This window comes from Rhineura floridana, chromosome 2 (assembly GCF_030035675.1).
Source record: "Rhineura floridana isolate rRhiFlo1 chromosome 2, rRhiFlo1.hap2, whole genome shotgun sequence".
Lineage (NCBI taxonomy): Eukaryota > Metazoa > Chordata > Lepidosauria > Squamata > Rhineuridae > Rhineura > Rhineura floridana.
Genome location: NC_084481.1, coordinates 170,389,612 through 170,405,576, shown reverse-complemented (window position 1 = coordinate 170,405,576; position 15,965 = coordinate 170,389,612).

Below are 15,965 nucleotides of genomic sequence, written 5' to 3'. Positions count from 1 at the left end.
AGTTGTGCATGCTCTGGTAACCTCCAGATTGGATTACTGCAATGCGCTCTACGTGGGGCTGCCTTTGAAAACAGTTCGGAAACTACAGCTAGTGCAAAACGCAGCAGCCAGACTGTTGACGAGGACCAGACGGTCTGCACATATAACACCTGTTCTGGCGCGTTTACACTGGCTACCTATTTGTTTCCGGGCCAAATTCAAAGTGCTAGTTTTGACTTATAAAGTCTTACATGGTGCGGGACCACAATACCTGACGGAACGCCTCTCCCAATATGAACCTACCCGTTCACTAAGTTCAACATCAAAGGCCCTCCTCCGAGTTCCGACTCACAAAGAAGCTCGGAGTGTCGTAATGAGATCTAGGGCCTTTCCAGTGGTGGCCCCCGAACTGTGGAATAGTCTCCGTGACGAGGTGCGCCTGGCGCTTACCCTTCTATCTTTTCGGCACCAGGTTAAAACCTTTTTATTTTTATATTTTATTGTTGTGAATTTATACCAGGCCGTTAAATGTTTAAAATGTATGTTTTTAATGTTTTTATTGTCATTTTATTGTATTTTTTATATTGTATTTACTTTATGTTGTGCACCGCCCAGAGAGCCTCTGGCTTTGGGCAGTATAAAAATGGAATAAAATAAATAAAACAAAACAGATAGCTTCCAGTATGGCTGGAAATGACTAAGAAAGGGGCTGCATTTCTGTGTGGAAGTTGAGAAAGGTTTCTGAATGGTGCATGGCAACTGATTTGGCCTAACAAAAGTGGGGACACGTGATTACTGTGAATTAAAGGCCCCGCTTGCAAGACCTTGCGCCAAGGCAAATAATTAATAAATGCTGGGTGGCCTTGTATGAGAGAATTTGTCCCTCAGACAACATTCAATACGCCCACCTCTCATTTGGCTTCTGGGTTGGCATCTGGAGGGGGAGATTTCTTGATCCCCCTTTCCGAACCGACCCCCAAACAGTGATAAGATGGATCCAAGCAATAGTCCGTTCACATAACCCTGCATGGGCTGATTTGAATGAACTATTGGATGCTTTTTTTGACAGTAGTTGGCGCCAGTAGATGAGAAACTGCAGTATTGGCAAATTGCAGTAAGAAATTGCAAAGAAAAATTCCATTCCAATACTCAAACCTCTGAAGAAAATTCCCGGTGCCTTTTTTTTTTTTTTTTGCGAGGTTATCTGAAAGAGCTCAGTGCTTTGAACAGCTGGATCCTGAAATGAAAAAGATCTTAAAGCCATAAGCTTCTGCTTTTGCTAGTTCGCTGCTCTTTTCCTCTGAAAACAGACCAAGCTGCTTCATGATATCCTCCATGATGGCGCCGTAGGCGGACGTCTTTTCGGAGCTCCGCAGTGACCACCTATTTACCACCTATTTACCATCTATTCAACATCTTTCTGGGGGCATGAATGGACAGAGTAGAACAGTCGTCACCCCTCTTGATAAACTGAGACGGTTACCCTCTTACCTTACCTCCGGAGGGCAATACTGCAGTGGAGGGGCACCGCGAGAGAACGTTGCAGAGAGCGGCCGGAGAGCAGAGAACGGCCGCCCGGATTCCAGTTTGGTGCAAGCCGCCGGCGTTCTCTGGCCTGGCGCTGCGACGCTGCGTGGGCCGCTGCTGGGATGGCATTTTCCTGGCAGCCTTAGGACGTTTCTGCCTGGATAAGAACAGAGCTGCGGGCGTCGGACGGCAGGATTGCGGGTCACTGGCGGTAAGTGGTGGTGAGAGCGCCACAAGAGCCAGCCCCGACAGCGGTCCCGGCGGCAGTGGGAGGACGCCGAGGAAATTTGGCTTAGCAGCGACGAGGAGGTGCCGAGAAGGAGTAGAAGGAGCGGCTTGGTGGCGACGCGAGAGCCGCGGAGGTGCGGCGTCTAGGTCGAGAGGCCCTGGAGAGCTGGCAGTGAGCGGCGGTGAGAGCGCCACGAGAGCCAGCCCAAAAGCGGCCGTGGTGGAGGGAAGACGCCGAGGAAGATTGGCCCAGTGGCGGCGAGGAGGTGACAAGGGAGATCGGCTTGGTGGCGCGGGAGACGCGGAGGTGAGGCGGCGAGGCCGAGAGGCCGTGATGAGCCTTAGAACGCCGGGAAGTGGCGGTGAGAGTGCTGCAAAGAAGGACTAATGGACGGCGGCGGTGATGTGTATGGATGAATGAATGTGAATGGGGTGATTTTATTTTGATTTAGTTTATTTATTTATTTTATTACATTTTTAGACCGCCCTATAGCAATAAGCTCCCAGGGCGGTGTACAGCATAATAAAACAGGTTAAAATACAAGTGGATGTAAACACAATAAAACATAATTAAAAATTTTCAATTTTAAATTCAAATTTTAAAATTTTTAAAATGCCTGGGCGAAGAGGTAGGTCTTTACCTGGCGCCGAAAAGATAACAAAGAAGGCGCCAGGCGTATCTCATCAGGGAGGGCGTTCCATAGTTTGGGGGCCACCACTGAGAAGGCCCTAGCTCTAGTTATCATTCTCCGTGCCTCCCTATGCGTTGGGACACGGAGAAGGGCCTTCGACGTCGAGCGTAGCGACCGGGTAGGTACATAGCGGGAGAGGCGTTCCGCCAGGTATTGCGGTCCGATGCCATTAAGGGCTTTATAGGTAAGAACGAACACTTTGAATCTGGCCCGGAAACATATTGGTAGCCAGTTTAATTTTATTTAATTTAATTTAATTAAACTACAGCTGCTTTAGGGACGGAGGCGGGTCTCCGGACTAATACTATTTTATATTGTACTGTGTGTGGACTAATGTGGTATGAATGTTGTGTGATTGATTAAATTGTGGTATAAATGTCTTGAATGAATTATGCATATGCAGTCTTATGATTGGAAGAACTGACTAACCCTAGGGTTGTATACTGGACCTGATTTACCCATCTCTTAATATTTTTTACAACATCCTTGACCTTTATCATCTGGGCCTGTTGACTGGCGGAGGAGATAGCGGCATGTGTAAATCAGGGAGGGAAGAGAAGGGAAGGGTTGGGGGCCAAAGTATAACGAGATTGGGCGGCAGGCGCTGGAAGGGTGCTGGGGCAGACCATGTCAACGCAGAGAAACAAGGGATAGATACATAATACCCATCCCTTGTTCCAGGTCTGTCCAGAACCAGAAGGAAGCTGGGGGACGCAGGATTCCTACTGACCTTCGGCTGCTGATGTGTGATGCCAGGTCTGTAGCACAAAAAAATCTACCATCCATGATCTGATCCTGGATGAATGTGCAGACCTGGCATGTATTACGGAGACCTGGTTGGATGCAGCCTCAGCTCCTATTCTTGAGGCTATGTGCCCACCGGGTTTCCGTTACGCACAGCAGCCGAGGGTCGGAAGGCGGGGAGGGGGAGTGGCAGTTATTTACCGAGAGTCGCTGCTCTTTGCCAGACCTCCCCTTCGTGGGACTAGCTTTGTTGATTGTATGTACTGGAGGCTGGGCTCGAAGGGCAGTTTAGGGATTCTGCTCGTGTACCACCCGCCCCGCTGCACGGCAGACTCCCTGGCCGAGGTGCTTGAGGTGATCTCAGACGTGCGAATGTTGTCCCCGGAGCTGTTAGTCCTGGGTGATTTTAACATACACGCTGAGACCACTCTCACCGGAGCTCCTCGGGATTTCCTGGAAACCATGGCTTCCTGGGAACTGCGCCTTAGTAATACTGAGCCCACCCATGGAGCCGGTCATACTCTTGACCTTGTATTTGTCCCGGGGGGGAGGGTAGTGTGCTGAAGTTAGGGGCCAATTCTTTTACCCCTGTGTCATGGTCAGACCACTATCTGGTAAAGATGGATCTCTCGATGCCGCACGCCCTCCGCAGGGGAAAAGGTCCTATTAGAATGGTCCGTCCCAGGCGCCTGATGGATCCAGATGGTTTCCTGACGGCGCTTGGGGAATTGGAACCTGCTGAAGGTCGCCTGGTTGAAGCCCTGGTGATGGAGTGGAACGAGAGGATCGCCGGGGCGTTAGACCAAGTGGCTCCGAAACGTCCTCTCCCCCTGAACAGAAGTATCACCATGGTACACACCACGGTTGCGTACTTTGAGACAGGAGGTGAGACGACTTGAGCGTCGGTGGCGGAAGTCTCACTCCGAAGATGCTCGGACACAGGTTAGAGCAGCAATAGCTGCCTACCAAGTGGCGGTGAGGGCGGCAAAGAGGGAATTCTTTGCCGCCTCCATTGCATCAGCAGAGTGCTGTCCCAGGAGGTTGTTCCAAGTGGTCTGAAGCCTGGTCGGTCCAGTTGCTCAGGAACCCTTGGAACAGTCTAAGGCCTCCTGTGACAAATTGGCAAAGCACTTTGCTGACAAAATCGAGCGCCTGAGGAGCTCGATTCCGTGCGCCGTGGATACAGTGAGTGAGCTAGAGTTGACCAGTTGCAAACCGGTCAAATGGGATCGATTTCGGCCTCTTCCTTCTGAGGATGTGGACAAGGTGCTCTCATCTGTAAGGCCCACCACTTGTCTAAATGACCCTTGCCCATCGTGACTCCTTATGAGCTGCAAAGAGAGATTGGGTGAGGGGATCAAGGCAATGGTTAATGCATCCCTCCAAGAGGGTGTTATGCCACTAGCCCTAAATGAGGCTATTATTAAACCCATCTTAAAGAAGTCCTCCTTGGATCCCCAGATTCTAACCAACTTTCGCCCAATCTCGAACTTACCATTCTTGGGCAAGGTCATTGAGAGAGTGGTGGCAAATCAGTTGCAGACACACTTGGATGAAACGGATTATCTAGATCCATACCAATCGGGTTTCAGGACTGGACATGGAACTGAAACAGCCTTGGTCGCTCTGGTCGATGATATGAGGAGGGCATTGGATAGGGGAGAATTCACCTCCCTTGTCCTCCTGGATCTCTCAGCGGCTTTTGATACCGTAGACCACGGTATCCTGTTAGATCGCCTGGAGAGTATGGGATTGGGAGGCACAGTCTTACAGTGGTTCCACGCCTTTCTCTCTGATAGGCGCCAACAGGTAGCATTGGGTGATGAGGTTTCAGACCCTTGGCCTCTCAATTGCGGTGTGCCACAGGGCTCTATCCTCTCACCCATGCTATTTAACATCTATGTAAAGCTGCTGGGAGAGATCATCAGGAGATTTGGGCTGCAGTGTCACCAATATGCGGATGACACTGAGCTCTATCTCTCATTTAAATCTTCACCGGAGAGGGCTGTGGAGACCATGTCCAAGTGCCTGGAATCCATGAGTGGATGGATGGGCAGGAACAGGCTGAAGCTGAACCCTGATAAGACCGAGGTACTACTTGTGGGAGACAAGGGAGGGTTAGGAGATGTTGACCTGGTGTTTGATGGAGTGAAGTTGCCCCTACAGGACCAGGTCCGCAGCCTCGGGGTTGTTCTTGATTCCAAGCTGTCCATGGAGGCTCAGATTTCGGCTGTGAGCCGGGCAGCTTGGTATCAATTACACCTTATACGTAGGCTGCAACCCTACCTCCCTGTTCAACAGCTTCCGCTCGTGGTGCATGCCCTGGTCACCTCTCGATTGGACTACTGTCATGCGCTCTACGTGGGGTTACCCTTGAAAACGACCCGGAAATTACAACTTGTACAGAATGCAGCGGCGCGCTTACTTACCAACAGCCGCCGCCGAGACCACATTACGCCAGTATTATTTGATCTACACTGGCTGCCGGTTATTTTCCGGGCCCGATTCAAGGTGTTGGTATTAACCTTTAAAACCCTATACGGTTTCGGCCCAGCTTACCTGAAAGAGCGCCTCCACTGCCACCAATTATGCCACCCAACTAGATCAGCCACTCAAGGCCTTCTCGCAATCCCGCCAACCAAAACAGCTAGGTTGGTGGGTACTAGGGAGAGAGCCTTTTCTGTGGTGGCCCCCACTCTCTGGAACTCCCTCCCATGTGACCTTCGACATGCTCCTTCCCTAGTGGTATTCCGCAAGGCCCTGAAGACGTGGCTTTTCCAACAGGCCTTTGAGGTCCTTGGGAAGGGTAAATCTTTATGATTTTACCATCTATCATATGCTGCTAATATAAGTGCTTTTATATGTATTGATGACTGTCCAGTATCTTTATCTACTGTTATTAATATGACTGCATTTGATATCGTATTGTTGTATTTGATATTGTTGTATTGTTGTATTTTATCTCATTTTAATGTACGTCGCCTAGAGTGGCTAATTGCCAGATAGGCGACAAACAAATTTATTATTATTATTATTATTATTATTATTATTATTATTATTATTATTATTATATCAGGCTGTTTTGCTTTGAAAAGTTTTGTCCAGGCTGGAGAGAATAAGTCGAGGAGTAAGATAACGGGAATTGCAACATGTGTGTGTGTTGAAGGTTAAAGAGAGAAAGGAAAAAAGTCTTTTAAAACTGAGGCTTGAGTGAGTAAGAGAGAAAAGGGGGGGGCAGGGAGATTAGAGCTCAGTTGCCCACTCAGGATAGGAGAAAATGGAAGAAACAACGTCTAGCAATGTGAAGAGAGAAGACAATCCACAGAAATCATTAAAGGATATTATATTAGGCTCAGGTAACATGAAAGAAGTCATTTCAATTTTTACTCAGCATTTGGATCCCCAGCAATTTGATTATCAACCTTATAGGAATGGATGGCCACGGCTTCATGCCCTACATCCAATTATCATTGGCAAGGCAATATGGTTCTGTAAAGAATACAGTGAATTATATTCCATAACTGTCAAGTGACCGGGGGACATATATCCAGTCCTTTTGCGACAACGTCCCTGTATTCTTCATTGGCTTTATCGAGACCCAGATGGTTTTGATGTACTTTTGGGGCCTGTCCCAGATGAAGATTAGAGCAGGCTAGGCAGTCAGAGACAAGGAAGTTATTTTATTTTTATTATTTTTAATTTTTTTAATCATTCATTTAGTAGTCCTTTAATAGTTTTTTAAAAGTTTGTATGAAGAAATTTGCTCTGTTTGTCTAAGCAGGTGGTTAAAAGAGGTAGAGAATGTGAAGGTGAGAGCATGTGTAAAGATGGATAGAGTTAGAGACCAGGGAACTGTGTTAAAACATTCCCTATGAAGAATAGAAGCGCAAAAGCTAGGTATTTCCTAAAGAATGTCCCATGTGCCCATTACAGGGAAAGGGAAGGTAAAGCTACTAAGTATGTTGGAATATAGTATGCTGTGATGAAAGTGTGTAAAGAAGGCTGGAGAGCTAAGTTGAAGGATTAGAAAAAGTGACCATTTTTCTGCTTGTCTTATTTTGCAGAAAACAAAGGTTTGATAGGTTTTAAGAAATGTTTTATTGGCAAACGTTAACTAAAAGGGAGACAGCAAACGAACAAGTTAACACCAATAGTTCAACCCCTCCTCTTTCTCCCAGTCTCTGAAGGGAAAGTTGCAAACTCAAGTTTAAGAGTAAAAGCAACCCTTCCTTTCTCTAGTCCGTTTTAAAATAGTATGGTTATATATATATATTTTTCAATTGATTCTGAAGGACATTTAAGTAATACAAATTGAAAAACATTTGTCATGCTTTGAGCTAGCGCAACCCTTTCAGTTTACCATTTCTAACTGTGCTTTATTAACTGTGCTTATTCTTTTCAGCCAAGTCATAACCAATGAAGAAGAATTTAGGAGGTTTGTAAAGGCCTTATTAATGTTTAAGGAATGTCTTGAGCAAATTAATGGATTGACTTGGGGGAAGAATAATTTCTGTTTTAAAATGTCAGAGTTCTTTTTCTTTTATCACTACAGTTCAGGGTTTTGTTTTTATTGCTGCAGCTTTGTTTGTGTGTGTGTGTGTGTGTGTTAGGCTTGCCAGGTCTCCGGCAATCTGCCGGAGAGTCCGGCAAAAGGGGGCCGTGTCCGGCCTCCGGCTATACTTCAATTTAAAAGGTGGATCTCCGGCTTTTTATTGGCCCCCTCAGCCACGCATGCGCAATTGACCACGCATACGTTGGGCTGCGGCTGGCCGACTTCCGCTCTTTACAATTTCAGGCAGGCAGGCCACAGGTAGGACTTGAGCAGCCGACACAGTGAGGGAGGGACTCCTCCAGCAGCAGCCCCTGCCCGCTCCCGCCACCACCCACAGAGAGAACATACAGGTGGCCGGGGCCCGAGCGTGTGAGGGTGATCTGATGGCCCATGGGTGGGTGGAGGCGAGCGGTGGCAGCAGCGGAGGCTAGGCTGGGCCGGCCTGGCTCCGTCTTTCTTAGCCCCGGCCGGCCCGGAGCCAGTTCCCTGCCCTGGGGCTCAGGCTGCTGAAGTCTCTGGGGGGGGATCGCGATCGTGGCCGCAGCCGCTGCCATGGGTGGACTGAGGCGAGTGGTGGGGTGGCAGTGGAGCCCAGGCTGGGCTGGCTCCCTCTTAGCCCCGGCCAAGACGGGGGCCGGGGCCCATCCCATGCGGCTTGCGGCCTGCCTGGCAGCCTCAGCGCAGGAGCCGTGGAGGGCAGGCCGGGGCGGCTCCTCCTCCTTAGTCCAGCCGGTTCTCCAGCTCCAGAAAGGATGGCCGGCCGCTTCACCCCTCCTGCTGTTGGCGCCGCTGGGGGGGCCCATCGCGGCCGCTGCCGCCCAGGGGTGCCCACAGCAGGAGGGGTGAAGCCGGCGGCCGTCCTTTCCGGAGCAGAGGAACCGGCTCCGGGGCTAAAAAGGAGCCGGCCCGGCCTGCCCTCCACGGCTCCTGCTGAGGCTGACAAGCCGCGACGCCCGTCTCCTAGCAACCGCTGCTGAGACAGGGCCGACGCGGCGGCCTGCAGGCTCAGCCTCAGCAGGAGCCGTGGAGGGCAGGCTGGGCCAGCTCCTCCTCCTTAGTCCAGCCGGTTCGGAGGTAGGCTGACCGGCCCACTTCTGGTACGTCTGTTAAGGAAGCGTGCTGAAAGGCTTTGAGGGCCTGTTTGGATGTCACACTCTCACACCTGCAACTCTTTAACTTAATCTCAGGTGCTTGAAGCACTGTTTATTGAAATAACTTTGCACATGCTTGGCGATACTGTCTACTTCTTCATTTCTGGGCTGAGCCGTGGTGGTGAAAGCATGTTTCTTGGGGTATTACTGTGCTTGACCCTTGCCTTAAACTAAAATTGGGGATTTGTTAGCTCGGGGCTGCCTCCATACAAATACATGGGCCATAAGAAGAGTAGAGTTAAGGGCAGAAAGGATTTGTTTCTGCAGGACTCCTGTGTTCTTCTCTCCTCTTTGTGTTACTGTGTGTTTTTAAGTGCTTCCATCCTCCAGGGACTTAATTATTTCTTGCCAGGTTAGATTTAAATCTGGCTGTAGAATTCCCCACTTTAGCTTCATATCTGAATTCATGTATTAAACTTTGCAAGACAGTCTATAGTCTGTGTTTTCTTCTCCCCTTCTTTTTTTTTAAAAAAGCTTTCTGTTATCTGTTGCTGTCTGCAAACCCTGAATGATGACAGCATGTGTACTACCAGCTGTCAGATGTTCAATATTATCAAAACAGAAAGAAACTGGCCTGTTTGAAAGCTGCATTTTTATAGAGCCATAATTTTATTAGAGCAATATGGCTTTGGCAACATTCCCCCACCCCTTTTTTTCTTATTTTTTAATTGCGGTTTCTACATACTTTAACCATAAAAAAGTAAATTGAACGATCTTTTTCTGGTCTAAAGTTAATTGTTGGCGAGTTAAAAGTACATCTTTAAGTCTGCAGGCTAGCACATAGGATGACATACACCTCAATCCTCTCCACTTTTATTCAAAAGTAGTTGTTACATATGGTTACAACCTTAGTATTGGGCATTGTAATAAAACATCCCAAAACATGATGATACACTGCTTCTTGAACAATTTGTTCATTGACCAGGGAAGGAAGGAGTCAGTTTACTTACCTGCCATGTGATCCCACTGAGTTTCACCATACTCCAAACTAGGTGGAATCCATGTTAAATGAAGAGTAATGTTGAGTTCAGCTTCAGCATCCCCCACCATGGTCAATGTATGTGCCCTACTTTTGTCTCTTGCATGATGTAGTTCCAAAAGTCTCAGAAGGTAGACTTGTTTAGACAACTATACTGGTTAATTGTGAGACTGACACTACTATAAAAGCTGTCAAATGCTCATTGTTGATAAACCATATTCAATTTCTTTAGTAATTTTTGTCTAATAATAACTTTTGCTTATAAATTGTTTTAAATTTTTTAAATTGTGTTTTAAATTGTTTTTAAAAGATGTGTTTTAAATTTGTATATTTGTTTTTAATGTTTTTAGTTACTGTAAACCTCCCAGAGAGCTTCGGCTGTTGATAGACTTTTTGATGAACTTTGCCTGGTTAAAAAGTTTGTGCCTGAGGTCAGAACATCTGATCTTCCTCTGGATGAGAAATGGGTGCAGTTGCTAAAGAGCATCAGATCAAGAATTCTGGTGAAGGTTGTCAGTGCAGTGTTTGCCATCCCAGTAAGCAATGCTTTTGTGGAGAGAGCGTTTTCACTAATGGGCAATGTATGGACTGACAACAGGAACCGTATGTTACCTTCCCTTGTTAAAGCAGAGCTTTGTGTCAAATTAAACTTTGGCATGAACTGTGCTGAGTTTTTTAAATATGTGAAGGAAGAACAAAGGTTGCTTAAAGCTTGTGTTTCAAATGAGAAGTACAAATTCTAAACTCAGCCTGTTTAGTTATTTAACACCAGTTCCTACAGTGAAAGCACCTTGTTCATTCTTTCTGTTTTTCTTTTATAAAGAGTAATACTGTTTATAATGTTTATAATGGTTGAAAACATCCCTTGGATGTCATCCACTTCTCTTTTGTAAGAGAGATAAATGTCTAAAACCAGCTGCAATTTCATTGCTTCAGTGGGTCTCTACTCTAGTTGGGACTAGATTGATTGGTGATGTAACCTGCCTTTGTTCTCTTAAAGATAGTGTTTGTTAATAAAAAAATTGTTTGTAACCTGGTGCTATTGGTTTTATTTCTGTCACATTTTTACCTTTACCTTAATACTAGAGGTAATTGTATAATTGTATAATTGTGATTGCCAACTGCTTGCCTAGAATGCCCTCCCTTGTCCTTAACATGGCTGCAACCGTATCTACTCAGAAGTAAGTCCTATTTAGTTCAGATCTTGTAAGTTCAGGTCTGTGGCTTCCTTTATGGAATCAATCCATCTCTTGTTTGTCCTTCCTCTTTTTGTACTCCCTTCTGTTTTTCCCAGCATTATTGTCTTTTCTAGTGAATCGTGTCTTCTCATTATGTGTCCAAAGTATGATAACCTCAGTTTCATCATTTTAGCTTCTAGTGATAGTTCTGGTTTAATTTGTTCGGACACCCAATTATTTGTCTGTTTTGCCTAGAATGTCCTCCCTTGTCCTTAACATGGCTGCAACCGTATCTACTCAGAAGTCCTATTGAGTTCTATAGGGCTTAGTTCCTTAATAAGCATGTTTACAGTTGCTGCCTTCAGGGGCATCTATCTGTGCTCCCATCTAACATCTCTGCAACACTAAACTCCTTTCTTCCAATAATGGCCAAGTCTGAGGGCACGTAAACCCTTCTTGCCAGAAGCAAGTAAACTAGAAGGCATCAGAACTGCACCTCCCAAGAAATGTCCCTAATGTCCTAGTAAGAGTTCTACCTAGAAGTTGAAGGGTTACGCTGACCCTTTGGTATGTGTTGCTGTGGTTGGTATAGTATTGCATTTAGGGAAGCATTACTGTCTTTTTTCATTTTCTGTTTGCATTTCATGTACCTTTGACCCTCCTCCCTTACATCCATAGAAGCAACAACAGTGGTTCCATGTGGTCAACTAAACCCCTAAAACCCACTGATGATGTGCCTTGTTGGTTGCATGATGGTTTGTTTTTTGCCCACTAATGGTAAAAGAGAATTCACATATTTGAAAGTGTGGCTGCAGTTGTTGTTCCCAAGCTGCTGCCTGTGAAGGTAGACCAAACCATGGGTGTTTTTTCTCTGTCAATTATTACTCACTGGAATTGGATTGGCTGTCCAAGTGAGTTTATAGCACCCCACAGAGTAGACAGAAAGGGTAGAGAATCTTCTTTCTCTTACACATTTCTCAGACCTCTTTCTGAAGTGAAGGGTCAAATCTGTAAAGAAGTTTGGAGCAGCCACATTAAAAGATAAGGGCAGGGCATTCCAGGCAGGGGGTTGTCAACCCTGCTTGGATATGGATGTCTTTGCAGAGGATCCCTAGTCAAGCATTACTAACAGCACAATCCAAACTATCTACTCAGAAGTAAGTCCTGTTGAGTTCTATGGGGCTTAGTTCCTTAATAAGCATGTTTATAATTGCTGCCTTCAGGAGCATCCATCTGTGCTCCCATCTAACATCTCTGCAACACTAGGCTCCTTTCTTCCAATAATGGCCTGGCCTGAGGGCACGTAAACCCTTCTTGCCAGAAGCAAGGAATGTTCCCTAAAGGTGTTGAACTGTGACTTTGGGAGACCAGGGTTCAAATCCCCACACAGCCATGAAGCTCACTGGGTGACCTTGGGCCAGTCACTGCCTCTCAGACTCAGAGGAAGGCAATAGTAAACCACCTCTGTCTGAATACTGCTTACCATGAAGACCCTATCTGGGATCAACTTGAAGGCAGTCCATTTCCATTTTGCATCACCCTAAGCTTGTGAGAAAGAATGACCTTATTTTACACCCTATTTTAGGTAAGATTTCTATTTTAATCTCCAGAGAATTTTTTTTGAATGGCATGCTCCAAGCAACTGTGGTTGATACAATGTATCATGCTTAATGATATCACTAGGGCCCGCCCCATGACATCACTAGGGCCCGCCCCGTGACATCACTAGGGCCCGCCCCATGACGTCACTAGGGCCCGCCCTGTGACATCACTAGGGCCCACCCCCATTTTCTCAGGTTTTTGGATGGCTCTGACCTGGCAACCCTAGTGTGTGTGTGTGTGTGTGTTTAAAATTTCAACCCCTCCTGCAATCATATGCAATAATATTCACTCCTACCTTTTCTTCTTCTGCTTTCCGTTTTTTAAAATTGTATTCTGAGCGAGTAATCCCTTCCAAAATGAGCGCTTCTGTCTTCTCTGGTAGACCTTTCCCTGGCAAACTTCTCCAGTATTTTTAACCAGTTCTGTGATCGTTAAAACTAGGGAGTAGATGTCATCCCAACCCTTGTGCCGCTATTCTGCCAGCCTTAAGCTTCCTAAACATGCCTTAAAGAATTAATGGATTGATTCATGGAAGGAGGAGGGAAAAGATTATCCCTCTGCCCTTCTATTTAGTGGATAAATAAACTCATGCATTCTCATTCAGCTTGAGTGGTTGAAAAACAACATGATACTGAGTAATGTTTCTTATGTCATTTAAAGTGTTAAATTAATATTTAGTATGGAGCTAGTTTCAAAACAATAAGTAAAAAGGCTGGCAAAGGAACATTCCTTTTAGCATTTCAACCCCTCCTTCCTTTCCCCAACTTGAAGATAAACAGCCAAAAGGGAAACGCAGCTGCTGCCCCCCCCCCACAGTCTGTTAGAAAACAGCCTGACACTACAAATTGGTATGATTCTGTTATATCTTTCAGTTTATTGTATGGTTGCATTTGTTTCTGAGCATATAAGTTATAATTTAATTACAGGAATCAGTTCTCGACTGACCCAAGATTTTCAACTGTCACCTGCAAGGGAAAAGCGTTTTCTTTATGCACTTTGTACATGGTTAGAAGTCTAACCTTTAACTCATGCTTTTATCACATTTAACTTTTCAATTATAGGAAGAAACAGAAGCCATACAGAAGTCATAATTCCAATTCTTTCCCCCAATTCTCTGACATGAATCTTTTTATTAAGGGTTTTTTATTTGTCTGTCTTGTTTGTAAATGTTTACACATTAACAATGCTTGTTTTGTTTTGTTTTACACCGGTGTAGTGGGGGAATTTCCTCCTTTCTCCTCTTCAGCATTTTTTTTTAAAAAAGGAGGCATAACTTTGAAGCATTTTGTTTTGCACACTTGTTTTGTTTATCTTTTTAACTTTTATGTATAAACTTTTTGGAGCTCATTTTTGTCACTCAGGTATAATGTTAAGAAATTAAGAACTTTTCCGCTGTCTGATTCATGGGCATAAGTTTACCTTGGTGATTTTACCTTGGCAATGTGAGAGTGGTAAGGGAAAAGTGATGGTGTTTGCCCATCTGGCAGGTGATACATTGCTATGGGTATTATTCCTTTCATGTATATGTATATGTATATCCCCTATGAATTTTGTGCTTGAGTATGCTGTTTTGCCATGGAAAAAGGGGGGTAGGCAGGCATATATGGTTGTATGGTTTTGTTAGGTATGGAAATATTATTGATTTTGATAGATATCGGTTTATTTCCTGGTGACCTGACCTCTTAACATTCCAGTGGCTAAGCAAATAAAAGCCTAATTGAGCTGGAAATGTACTCCCCTCCCCATTTCCTTATGCATACCCATACTCAATGTTTCATATTGATGTTACCAACTGTATTACAAAAGAATGCCTATGCTTCATTTATATGGTTGTAGACCTTGACACGCATACTCTTACAAATGTAGAAACTGTAACTTGAGCATATACTTGATTTAATGATTCCCCGCTACCGAACCTCCCCTTTCCTATCTATCCTTTGTTCCTGTGACTCTGAGTGCTTATCTCAAGGTCGTATAAACTATGCAAGCCTATGCCTGAAAGAAGACAAGATGTTTCTGGCTTTTGTTATCCTAAGCACCCCTTTTTCCATATCTGAGATATTACTTTGTCTAGCTATGTTTTTCTACTCTTTTATGACGTCCGCTCCCCACTTTTTGTAACCATTGGGGAAACTATATAATCTGTTGTAATTCAATAAATGGGGTTCTCATTTCTGAAAGGCAACTTGCTGGCAGGTCTTGGGACCCCTTTGCAAAGGTAATATTGTGTGTTATTTCCTGGCCTCTGGCAATAGATTTTTGCTCTCAACTCCGCACCTTCCCGGGTGTATGTGGGCTGAGTAGACAGTGACGGCCTACGTGTTGGGTTTGGACCTAACAGTTTGTACAGATACATGCAAAATTCAATGATAAAATAACATTGCAGCTTAGTGTTTGGTTGTTTATGTGAGAACGTACACGAATCATACACGTTCCCATACCTCATTCGAAGCAATGATTGGTTCTATATTGGGTCTTATAATTTGAGAGAATGTTACAGATGCCATATGCCCTGGTTTTCTTTTCATCCCCCATGTCTTGGTCCGAACAGGCCTCTCCATTTCCTTATATTGTCAATGTTTCTGGTGCAACTCAAACTGATTTTGTGGGTCATGCTAAAGCTACTCAAACAGATGTTCATTGCTGTTATCAGTCTACTCAATCGAAATTTCACCCAGATCTACCATAAAAGAATGTTTGAAATAGGATTTGTCTTTAATTATGACCAAATGGATATGTAAATCTCTGAGGCCAAAGGAAAAAGGTCCTCAGGGAAAGGTATAGAGGTTATATATATTATGTATTGTATTATATTCAATGAACTTTATGAATAGCATTGTAATCAGTCTAGGGTTAAAGAAGCACAGTCTCTTCCCACTGATGTTCCCAGTTGATGAGCAAATGGGGGAAAATTATGTGTGAGAAGTAGTAATTTCTTGGGTTCAATCTTTTCCAGTTCTTGTATGCACCAATATAACAGTTAAAGCAAGGAAAAAGGAGGCCTGGATACACACAGCATGTGCGAAAAGGACATTACATCCAGCAGATGCTCTCCCAACTGTGGGACCCTGATGCTTTGTTTCCATTACACGAATTGCCGGAAGAGAATCTAGTGAGACTGGCTGAAAATATTCTGAAAAAGAGCAAAAAGAGGTGTTGGAAATATGTAGGGAACTTACTAACTTTAAATCAAAAGCCTTTAATTCCTTCCCAGGTGTCTTCCTGATGGCGAAGATGCAGATATTGCCAAAATGTTAAAAGAGGAAGGCTTTTCGATAAGAGGACAGCATTGATTCAAGTTTGATTTCCCAAGTAAGGGCTACAGGAGAATTT